Source organism: Cervus elaphus, chromosome 9 (genome assembly GCF_910594005.1).
Source record: "Cervus elaphus chromosome 9, mCerEla1.1, whole genome shotgun sequence".
Lineage (NCBI taxonomy): Eukaryota > Metazoa > Chordata > Mammalia > Artiodactyla > Cervidae > Cervus > Cervus elaphus.
The window spans coordinates 34,910,668-34,922,720 of NC_057823.1; the positions used below are offsets into that span (position 1 = coordinate 34,910,668).

Consider the following 12,053-nt stretch of genomic DNA (forward strand, 5'->3'; position numbering starts at 1 on the left):
TAAGAATTCTGAGGCAATCTTTTTCTCAAAAGATAGGTAAGCAATGAATGTTACCTGTTTGAAAGAGAATGTAGGTGATGCATTCTCAGTACACAGATAAAAAGACTTGGGTGGACTTTTAAAAACATTATGTGCTATTTCCCCTCACTCATGTAGTATGCTTTATATTCTGCCCATGTATTGGGTCCAAGTTATAAAAAGTTGAATTGTTTTAGTTATTACACAGATACACATATAACTTGTTCTAAAACAATTAAACTAGGAAAAGCCAGTTATGGATGTACTTCATTGTCATCTTTACATTCCATTAAACATCTAGCCAGTTTGGCGTAACATTTTATTTCATGCTTCACAAACTATGAGTACTGAGAAAATTACCTTGAAAATGTTTATTCTGATATGAAGAAAATCATACTGCTAATTCCAGCATCACGTTTTACGTTGGCACAACTAATTTCTTATGAATTATCTATGACATTTTCTAAAATATAAGTGTGATTCTCTGATAGCTACCCTGTTTTTCATATCCCAGAGCAGTGCAGATACTGACTAAGAAATCTGTAATTCCATGAGCAGGACACACTAGCAGAACAAACTAGGTAATGCTGGACTTATTGAGGATATTTAGTAAGTACGTATGTGCCTGACAAAGCAACAGTTTAGAGAGGTGATATTTAAGCCTTTAGGGCCAGATGTCATTTTCTAAAATAAGTACCTGATACCCTAAAATATCACGCACCTCAGAATTTCCCTTCTCATCTGAGCTAGTGTATCAGACATGACATTCAATAATATTATTTCGAAATTACTAAATCTAGTTCCAAAATATGCAGAGTCCAGTGAAAAATAGACTGAATGTCCCTTGTGCAAAAAGCAAGAAAAAAAGATCTGTCCTCTCCTCCCCAGTCTTTCTTTATTTTGTGTGCTATATAATGTCATGCTCTTCTGAGACAGGTTGAACGCAGACTCCCACAAGCTTTACCCTGCAAATCAGAGCACATCACATAGCTGCCAGTGTCTTGGCATCCACCAAGCCAAAGGGCAGTGATGATCTTGGGGCATGTGGGGGGAAGAGGGTAGTCTGGAGCTCATCCTGGTGGGTGGTGAATGTAGAACCACACCTGAGGGAAAGCTTCAAGCCCCAGAACACGCTCTATTATCCTATCAGACTTTACTTATGCAACAAAAATTCAAAGATAAAAATCACAAGACAATGACTGCAAAGCAGTAAACCCCAAGCTTAAGGCGGTATGTGGGCACATTGCGGGGGTTGGGGTGGGATGCTTCTGAAGACAGGGCCCTATGCAATTGCGATGGTCACACACCCTTGATTGAAAGTTGTCCAAAACAGACTGCTTCATTGGCCCCACTCCAAGCTTAAGGAGTTAAGCTTTGAAATTCAGAATAGGCCCAAGCACATGTCTAGCTTTGTCTATTATTATGTTCTGTTACTTCGTTTTTTTAATTCAAAAGCAACTGCATAAGAACAATGCACAGAACTATATAAGGATTATAAGGAAATACCTTAAAAAGTTTACATGACATGGCAACATCTTAGCAAATGATCACTAATAAGTAAATTATTAGTGCCTACTTGCTAAGATGTTCTTTTACATAGAAAAATAGAATCTTTATCTAGTGTGTAAACTAGCCATGCAAACACTACCTTCTGAAATAAGGACATACTTTGTAAAATTCATGTATAATATATAGTGTTAGTGAAAATCACTGTCGTGTCCGACTCTTTGCAACCCCATCGACTGTAGGCTGCCAGGCTCCCCTGTCCACCGAATTCTCCAGGCAAGAAGACTGGAGTGAGTAGCCGTTCCCTTCTCCAGGGGATCTTTCCAACCCAGGGATCAAATCCTGGTCTCCCACATCATAGGCAGATTCTTTACCAGCTGAGCCACCAGAGAAGCCCAAGAAAACTGGAGTTTGGTAGCCTATCCCTCCTCCAGGGATAGGAGAATCGAACCCACAAATCGAACCAGGGTCTCCTGAATTGCAGGTGGATTCTTTACCAGATGAGCTACCACAGAAGCCCATATTATATAAGTACTGGACAACTGAATATGGGGAAATTCTCTAAGAAAATTAGCACTAAATATAAATAAAAATATAGAAGTTTTCTTATCCATAGAATATTTGCACCCACACAGCAGAAAACACTTTGTTATTATCTTAAACTGTAGCTTTCTTTTTTCACAGGTGTTTATCTATGTAGAATCCTATCAGTTTGAAAAGGGTGTTTTTCAATTATTTTGCCAATTAATTTAATTCAGTGGAAATCAGTTTTATGACATAGTTTTTAATAATGATGGAAATTATGTGTTCTGAAAGATATTATTTCTAATAGTGAAGTTACTATAATGTGGTAATACTATAAGATATTAATGAGATATTTATAATTATTTCAATATATGTATATCATAAAAGACTTTCAAAAACATATCTTAAAAGCTTACCTTAGACTGTGGATATTTTTGTCAACCTTTTGAAAAAAATTTTATTATTTCCACATAAATGACACAATTAAATATCATAATTAAAATCTTCCTTAGGAAAGGAGTAAATTGTGTGAAAAAAAAGTACTTTTATTTCATCCTTTCAGTTGAAGGTGGAAGTATTACCTTGAAGAATACTTTCTACAAATATTTTTCCTCTGCTCATTAGGGGCACAAGTGAATCACTAGATTACTCAAGATTGCCACCAACTTGGCTAATGCTAAACTGTGCATGGATTGATCAACTAGCAAATTCTTGCAAATTCTAAACACAGTGCCTGGTATGATGTTATGGTTTTGGAGTCTGAGGATCATTATTAAGTTCCACACAGCAGTGCTCATAAGGACAAGAAAGATTTTGAGACAGAATTTCCTCATCGGTCCAAAAAAAAAAAAATCACATAGCATGATTTCATTTCTTTTAAATAATGCCATTTGCAGCAGCATTGATAGACCTAGAGATTATCATATTAAGTGAAGAAAGTCAGACAGGCAAAGACAAATATCACATAGTATCACTTATATGTGGTGTGTGGGTTAGTCACTCAGTCGTGTCTGACTATTTGTGACCTCATGGACTGTAGCCCACCAGGCTCCTCTGTCCATGGAATTCTTCAAGCAAGAATACTGGAGTGAGGTGCTAGTTCCTTCTCCAACTCATATGTGGAATCTAATTTAAAAAGTGATACAAATGAAGTTATTGACAGAGCAGTTACAGATATTGGGGACAAATTTATGGCTACCAGATGGGAAATGTGGAGGGGAGGGATAAATCAGGAAGTTGGGATTAACAAACACACAATACTATATACTTATATATCTAGTATGTAATTACTTACAATACTATATACGATATAGATAACCAACAAGGACCTACTATAGCACAGGGAACTCTACTCGATATTCTGTAATAATCCATATAGATAAAGAATCTGAAAAAGTATAAACATAGGTATATATATGACTGAATCATGTTGTACAACAAAACTAACACAATATTGCAAATCAACTATATTCTAACACTTTTTTTTTAATGGAAAAGACATTAACATGTACCTCCCAGAGTTGATGAAGAAAATACATGAGAACGTAGGTAAAAATGATTTTGCAACATTGACATCTTTCCTTTTCACATAGAGAATCATTGGACAAATACACTTTGGGGGAGATAAATCCGCAGGAGACTTGCCATCATCTGGTGCTCCATCTCCCACAGCTGGATGAGGCCACAGTCGTGGATTTCTCAGGAAATAAAACCAGAGTCAAAATAACCATCCTTCTGCTCTTATTAACAACATTGGCCATTTTTGCAACCAAAGTGTTATGAATTTTTTCTAATATGTAATTACTTTAGGGCAATAAAGTGCATGGTAAAAAAAAATACAGAAGTGTAAACAAATGCTTAAGGAAGCAATATAGAAAAAACAGTCAGCAGTACACTTAGTCTTTTTCTGTGAACACAGAAAAGCACGCTAAATGAGGATATTTACTTCTTAATCTGAGGAACTTGGGGGGCGGGTGGAATTTAACTATAAAACCTGGATGTTTACTTACCGTGGCTCCCCTTGATCTTCACTAATGGTGTTCAGAGGACAGTGTTGTTTTCGTGTTTATATTGTTTTATTTTGTTTTTTAAAATTCTCTGCTTTCATAATGTTTTCCTTAGCCTGGGTTAAACAGGATCACTCCTGCTAATGATTTTGAATTGTTTTCTTTAAAGCCAAGAAGGTTTTAAAACCCCTCTTCTTCCTAAATCCCTTTGTTCCTGCCCCTCCTTTTAATTTCCTTTTTTTATTCACTGACTTGCTGCTTAGAGAAACAGTTGCAGCCAGATTGGAGAGCACTGTGAAATGAATGGCTGTGGTATTTATCCTTTCTTTTGGCAAAACTCCTTTGTGTAAGTGCATTAAAGCCTGCTGAAACTAATGTTAACACGTGCATACGTCACTGAGTTTCCCTGGAAATGAGGCATGCTGGAGGAATGGCATGATTTTTTCATGGTGGAACGAAAGTATCTTCAATCAAAACAAAATTAAAATGCTAACACTGCTCCCTCCTCCTTGCTTAAACATTCTGTCAAACCACATTCATTTCAGGTTTTTAATTTATTACATGAAACAAGTGATACCAATACTTCCCCCTCTAATATCTGCTGATGTTTTTCAACAATTAAGTTCTCCAGACAAGCAATAAAATGCTGCTCTCATTTTTATGATATGGCAGTTGTTTCTTCTGGCTTTTAAATAAATGATAGGATGCTGTCTGTGAAACAGCAAGTGGAACTTTATGGGTTGCATTTTTATTAACCTCATATAATCAGTTAACTAGTCTTTCTCCCTAAGCACAGGTAGGGTTAGAAGTCAAGGACAGGGAGGTTAGCCATTAAAAATCTGCTGAATAAAGCAATTTTATAGTCTGAACAGGAAATCAGAGATTCTCCTGAGTTACTAAGGTCTCTGAAGTTCCTGGGATTCCCAGGTGGCGCAGTGGAAAAGAACTCATCTGCCATTTTAGGAGACGCAAGAGATGCAGATTCAGTCCCTGGGTCAGAAAGATACCCTTAAGAAGGATATGGCAATCCACTCCAGTGTTCTTTCCTGGAGAATTCCGTGGACAGAGGAGGCTGGCAGGCTACAATCCATGGAGTCACAAAGAGTCAGACACAACTGAGCATGCACATGCATGCATGCAGGCTGAAGTAACTAGACTTGAAAAAAACATCTCGTTACCCTTGCCCGGAGGCTACCTCCAGTCTCCATCTCCCTTTTTAGAACATTGTACTCAGAAGAAAACAAAAGTAAGGCAAAATAAAATATATTCTATTTAAATGTCATTTTTTGTCTTCCAAAATGCTTTGCATTTTAGGCACACAGGACTGAATACTGTTAGCTCAAGGATGGGCAAAATGTTTTCCACCAACTACATTAAAATGGTATTTCTGGAAAGTTTTTGCAAATGCAGCATATGCAGCGTATGAAATTTTTTCTGCTCATCTTTAGAGGAGTAAAAGAATGTTACAAGTTTTTTAATTGGCAGGTATCTAGTATATTTTTCACTGAACCTGAGAAAAGGTCAATTTCCTATTATCTTTACTTCGATCTTGCCACCATTGGGAACTAGAAACTATGAGTATCCATATGTATACATCCATATTACCAACAGAAAACAGATGATCCCTAGTAAATGAAACAAGTAACTGAACGACAAGCAGTCTTCACTGCCATTAAACTTGAAATTAATCAGAGAGGTACCAGGTACCCTAACACTATTTGCCATGATACTTCACAAATACAATTCAATGACATATCTCTTTAATTCAAAAAGACATAAACTATACTATCAAAGTACCACTAATATATTATATTTAGAATTCAGTCATTCTTTCAATAATGACTAAACCAAAAATAGTCTCAGTATTTGACTCTCAAGGCACTTTTGAAGTCTAATATATTCTATTCTAATATTCCCTCTTTCACCTCAGGAAAAATGTACAGACAGCATGTATGATTTCTGCACTTTCAATTCTGCATTGTCAGTGGAATTCTAACTATAATAGAGGCCCAGAAGCCAGTGTGCTTCTGGATAAACTGGATTCAGGGGTGGAGATGGGTATAATTTTAAAAAGGCCTCATGGTATATACAATAAAAATTGAGAAGCTTGAGGCAATTTAGTGTGAATGTAAACAGCCCCATACATTTCAACAGCCTCCAGGTTCATCTTTAATAAAATATGTGCAATGTTTAGTATCCTTGGCATTACTAACATTCTAGTCTGTACAATTATTTCTTGAGGGTCAGGAGGTTATGCTGTGCATTATAGGCTATTTACCAGCATCCCTGGACTCACGGTCATTCAATGTCTTAACACAAAAAGTTAAATGGTGTTACTTTGTTCATTCACCCAACATAAAACTTGTGAACTCCTGCCCTCTGCAATTAACTGCAATAAAGCTACTGTATATTCTTTCATTAGTAGCAATAAGAATTGTGGTTAAAAAGAGAGTAATACTTGTTCTACTTGAACAAGTAGATAATACTACATAATACTTGTTCTTACATAGAACAATGTTCTATACTACTCATAATAGTATTTTAGAGAGCTAAAATGAAAGTTACAGTTTTTAAGAGCTGATAGTAAAATTTTTATTTCATCCCCCCCGTGAATTCATCATCCCTCCATTATTTAGCCTGGCCAACAAAGACAGAGTTTGACTACGATGTTCCAGCACCAAGCAACATCTTGAATTTTACATAGTACTGTCAGTCCCATTACAGAAACATTTATTGGAAATGTTCATAGGTGCATGAATGGCTTAAGGCCCTTGGAAAACAAAGGTGAAGATATTAAAGGAAGTACCAAATGATTTTTGAGCAGAAATTAGAGGACAATGACCTCTGCCTGAGGGAATTGTAGAAGACTTTGAAGTCAGCTTCCTTGGCATTCAATAAGAGAGGGAAAATTATTCAAGCAACACAGGGACAGAGTCACAAAAGCATATAAAGGGATGGTGAGAAATCAGTGTAATTAAATCCTTACCTCCAGAAAGGGTAGCAATAACAGGAGACAAAGCCAGAAGGGGGGATGTTAGCAAGTAAGTAACAGAAAGAGACCCGTCAGTGTTTTAAACTGGAAGGTGAGCTGGTCATATCTGCAGTTTAGAAGGATGGCTCTGCAGGTGCATGTACAATGAAATGGAATAGAGCGGACCTAAAATAAGAGGTAGGGTTTGCTGTCCATTACGGAGGTATTTCAATTGAAAGTGAGATATTGAACTGAAAAAAAACAGCATAAGGGATTGAGAAAAGAGGAAGAGATTCAAACAAAATTTAGGATGTAGAATGGACAGAACTGCAAAATGACTGAAGTTGAAAATGAAGAAATGAGGGAGATTTTTCTCTACTCTCTCGTGTGGTGACTTGGATGAATAGTAATGTCATTTTCTGAGATAGGAAAAGAGGCAAGGAACAAATTTTAAGGAAATGCATTGTTAACTGTAGAGAGTATGTCATTGCACTAAATACCAAAGCAACATGTATCACAAAGAATATTTACTGTATTCCTGTGTAAATTGTAGAAATGTTTGTTAAGGTGGGAAGTCTGGTTTCTTAAATCACAGGCTCTCCAAATGGAACTTTACTTGTTGATATTATTTCTATTAATTATAGGGGATTCCGTTGAGAATCTTTAAACTTCATTTCCACGAATGTAATGCCTTAATGCAGTACAGTTAGAGAATGTGCTGGGAAACAGCACTTGAAACAGTAGTGTGGCTCACTGGAGGGAAGAAAACTGCTGATTAATACACTAGAATTCTCTGACATTATAAATAAATTCAGTAGTGACTGCAGCCGTGAAATTAAAGCTTGCTTCTTGGAAGAAAAGCTATGACAAACCTAGATGGCATATTAAAAAGCAGAGACATTACTTTGCCCACATAGGTTCATCTAGTCAAAGATACGGTTTTTCCAGTAGTCATGTACAGATGTGGGAGCTGGACCATAAAGAAAGCTGAGGGCTGAAGAATTTAAGCTTTCAAACTGGTGTTGGAGAAGACTCTTGAGAGTCCCTTGGACTGCAAGGAGATCAAACCAGTCAGTCCTCAAGAAAATCAATCCTGAATATTCATTGGAAGGACTAATGCTGAAGCTGAAGCCCTGATACTTTGACCACCGGATACAAAGAGCTGACTCATTGGAAAAGACACTGATGCTGGGAAAGATTGAAGGCAGAAGGAGAAGGGGATGACAGAGGATGAGCTGGTTGGAATGCATCACTGACTCAATGAGTTTGACATGAGTTTGAGCAAGCTCTGAGAGATGGTGATAGGGAAGCCTGGCATGCTGCAGTCCATGGGGTCACAAAGAGTTGGACACGACTCAGTGACTGAACAGAAAATCCTCTAGACAAATAAATGGTATGGGCTTACCACTTAAAATAGGCAGATGTACACCTATGTAATCTTTCTCTTACAATTTCTAAATTCATAGACAGCTTTCTAAATTCATGATTTCTAAATTCATGTATTCTATTCCTTGCATGGAATTCATCTTGTACAACCCTTGATTTAGGGTTGTGCAAATTTAAACATAGTATGTATTATTTTTAAAAATCAAATATATATATATATATATATTTGGAGATATATCTTTAGTGTCAATAGGGAATATTCTTTCTTCCAAATAAACTAGGGTTTTACAACCCTGTACTACTGACATTTCGGTTGGATAATTCTTCACTGATAGCAGGGAAGGGGGAAATGGCAGGTGCATTGTGAACCTCTGCTCACTGGGTGCCATTAGCAACCCCCAGTTCTGACAATCATAAATGTCTCCAGGATTTATCCAACATCTACTGGAAGGCATATTTGCTCCATTTGAAAATTACAGCTATAGAAAATGACTAGCACTTTTGTAAAATTTCCACAAAAGAAAATCTGATATAATTAGCCTCTATTATCAACAGGTTTTACATCCTCAGATTCAACCAACTTCAGACTGAAGATATTTTAAAAATTAAAGAAAGCTCCACAACTTGAACTTGCCACATTGGCAACTATTTACGGAGCTTTTCCATTGTATTAAGAGTATTAAAAATCCAGAGATGATTTAAAGTATACATTGGGTGGGGCATGCCTAAGTTATATACAAATAGTATGCCATTTTACATGAGGAACTTGAGCATCCTTGGATTTTGGTATCTGTGATGGGGGGATAGGTGTCCTGGAACCAGTCTCCTGCAAAGATACTAAAGGATAAACACAAAACTATGAGAGAAAACCTGAATGACCTGGGATAAAGTGATAACTTTTTGATACAAATCAAAAGTATAATCCATGAATTGTTCTTCTTTCCAAAGAAAAATGTTTTCATGGGAGAATTTTCTAGAACAGAAACAGTTAAGGCCAGTGTTTCAATCTCCTATTTTGAGAGGTACAACTCAATATATTCTCCTACCTCCCTAATCTCATTGTAAGAGTGAAAATTTTCTATTTTTCATAGATGACTGAGAATTAGACACTAAAGTTATTATATCACCGCAGCTGCTTTTTATCTATTTTTTTCATCTTCCTTTTTACAAAATTAACTTTCGCTTTAAGAAATTAAATCCTCAAACTTGAGTAAGGAACAAACTGATATCTTCATATCAACAGGAAATACATCAACTAGAAAAGAAGTGAAGTATTGTAAAAGTTAGTTAATAATTGAATATAGTTCCATCTGCAATATAAGCATGTTTGTGCTCTTATGGAAAATGTTAACTTGATTTAGTACTATAATGGGAAATCTGTAACTTATGGGCAAGTTAAGGGATATATTGGCATCAGATACAAAAATCTGCTAATATTCATATAATACAGATCCTGAAAACTTAATATAAAGCCTGTTTTTCTCTTCTCTGCCATTTCTTTGTCCCCATTCTTGCTCTGTAGAACCAAGTATTTCGTCTCTTTATTATCATTCATATTTCTTAGTCTTATTTTCAGTATACTAGAAATCTATTTGCTCCTTGTATTTATTTCCTTGTTTCCTGATATATTATCCATTTCATTGTGGGGGCCACTCCTCCCCTTAACTCTTAGCAGGTACTCTGATAGAAATAGTGTTTTCCCTTTAACATAGAACATCTGATCTTTTAGTTAGGCAGTTGGTCACGCAGAATAAACACTATCTTGATGGTATATATGGCCATCTAACAAAGCTGAAAGAGGATGGAAGTGAAAGTATTGAGTGGCAGCCTTTGGAAAACTTTTTAAAAGAGAAGTTGAAAAATAAATAAATAAATAAAAGAGAAGTTGCCCCATACTGTTCTTAATGTTTCTCCTTTTCCTCAAACCTGTTACCTGGAATGTAGATTTAATGGCTGGAGCTCTGGCTGTACATTTACACAATTAGTATGAACATGCTTTGTCAGAGATGCCCAAAAGGAATGCTGAAAGGAAACTCAGTGTTCACTTTGTAGACCAGGAGTGCCATATCAGCTCTCATCTGCCTCAAAACTTATATTTAAGAAACAAACTTGTATGATGTTTCGTTTTTAAAACCATTGTGATTTGGGGACTCTGTTTTTCACATAGGAATCTAACATTAACAGATATGGGTGAGAATCAACTCTGAATGGAGCACATGATCTAAGTCTAAGTAAAAAAGTTGATCACATTTCTCTGTTTCAGTGGGAGACATTTACTACACCAGTATCTTGTAAGAAAGCATACTTAGAGCTATCTCAAACCCATACTTACCCAGAAAAATGTTGATAAGTAAACTATAAAGACGCCGTCCCTCTCACAAAACCTCTAAGTACATTTTGGTTTAAATATCAAAATTTGATATTTAAGGTTGATTTCCTTTAGGATTGACTGGTTTGATCTCCTTGCAATCCAAGGGAATCTCAAGAGTCTTCTCCAACACCACAGTTCAAAAGCATCAATTCTTCAGTGCTCAGCCTTCTTTAAGGTCCAACTCTCACAGCCATACATGACTACTGGAAAAACCATAGCTTTGACTAGACAGTCCTTTGTTAGCAAAGTGATGTCTTTGCTTTTCAATATGCTGTCTAGGTTTGTCATAGCTTCATAAGCTTCACTACATATGACTTCCAGGGGTAGCAATGAATGACCTCACAGTTACACAATTAAAACAAATATGTAGGGAACCATGAAGCTTCTTTACAGGCAATAAATGCTATAACTAGAACAGTCTGATGTGAGTTTAACATATTCTGGGATTTGTGATCTGTGGAAAACAATGGTGTCTGGTGCTAACTGCAAAATGCCTTTTGTGATGCAGCACGATGCAGGAGCTAAACAATCTTCACTCACTCAGTCCAACCATTCCTTCTGGGTACACTGCACGAATGCCACGATCACAATGTCTTCTGACCAGTTTGTGAGAAAGAGAAAAAAGAAACTTTGTAGCTTTTTAAGGTATGACAAAATAAAAATTTTAAATAATACCAGGAAATACTGATTTCATTAAAAGCAGTCATCCATTCTCAATCACTAAAAGCAATTCGCATAGAATTAATTCAGCACTTGAACTAATACTACTTAAAGAACATAGGCCCTTTCTTAATTGTGTGTTCAGATAATTAGCAGCACAAGAGGTACAGGGCAGATCACAGCATTGAGTTTTCCCACCTTGTTTAAATCTGTAAAGATGTAGCACGTGGATATATAAGATGTTCTTATACTTGTTTTTCAGTGCTAATGCACTATTTAATTTTGAAAGAATGCATGGACATTGAAAATGCTTCGAAAGTATGAACAGTAAAAAGAAGAGGTAAAATATCACTCTTTCTGAGACTAAAAGGCAATTGATATTACAGCTTTGGCATATTTTATTCCAGTTTTTAATTTTTTCCTTAATTGAACCAGCTTCTATCACAAAATATTTTTTAATATACCAAAAATCTTTGCAAAATTATTTAATGGTTATACAATATTTTAAGGTAAAGCTATGTTCTCTGTCATTTTTAAATTAAAGTATATAAGTCCTTAATATAAAAAGTACTAATACAAAAATAAACTCAGAATGAATTAAAGACCTAAA

The 12,053-nt window shown here is 36.0% G+C and overlaps 1 protein-coding gene across 3 annotated transcripts in view; it reads right to left on the reverse strand.

The window, feature by feature from the left end:
* PRR16 (proline rich 16) overlaps positions 1-12,053 on the reverse strand; it is a 281,214-nt gene that overhangs the window by 10,349 nt on the left and 258,812 nt on the right. Inside the window, exon 3 of one of the 3 annotated variants that reach the window (XR_006342696.1) lies at positions 11,028-11,379. The exons of the other annotated variants lie outside the window; for them this stretch is intronic. The gene's annotated coding sequence lies outside the window, so the exon portion shown is untranslated. Of the gene's footprint in view, positions 1-11,027; positions 11,380-12,053 lie in introns of those variants that run through there. 3 annotated transcript variants of the gene reach the window in all.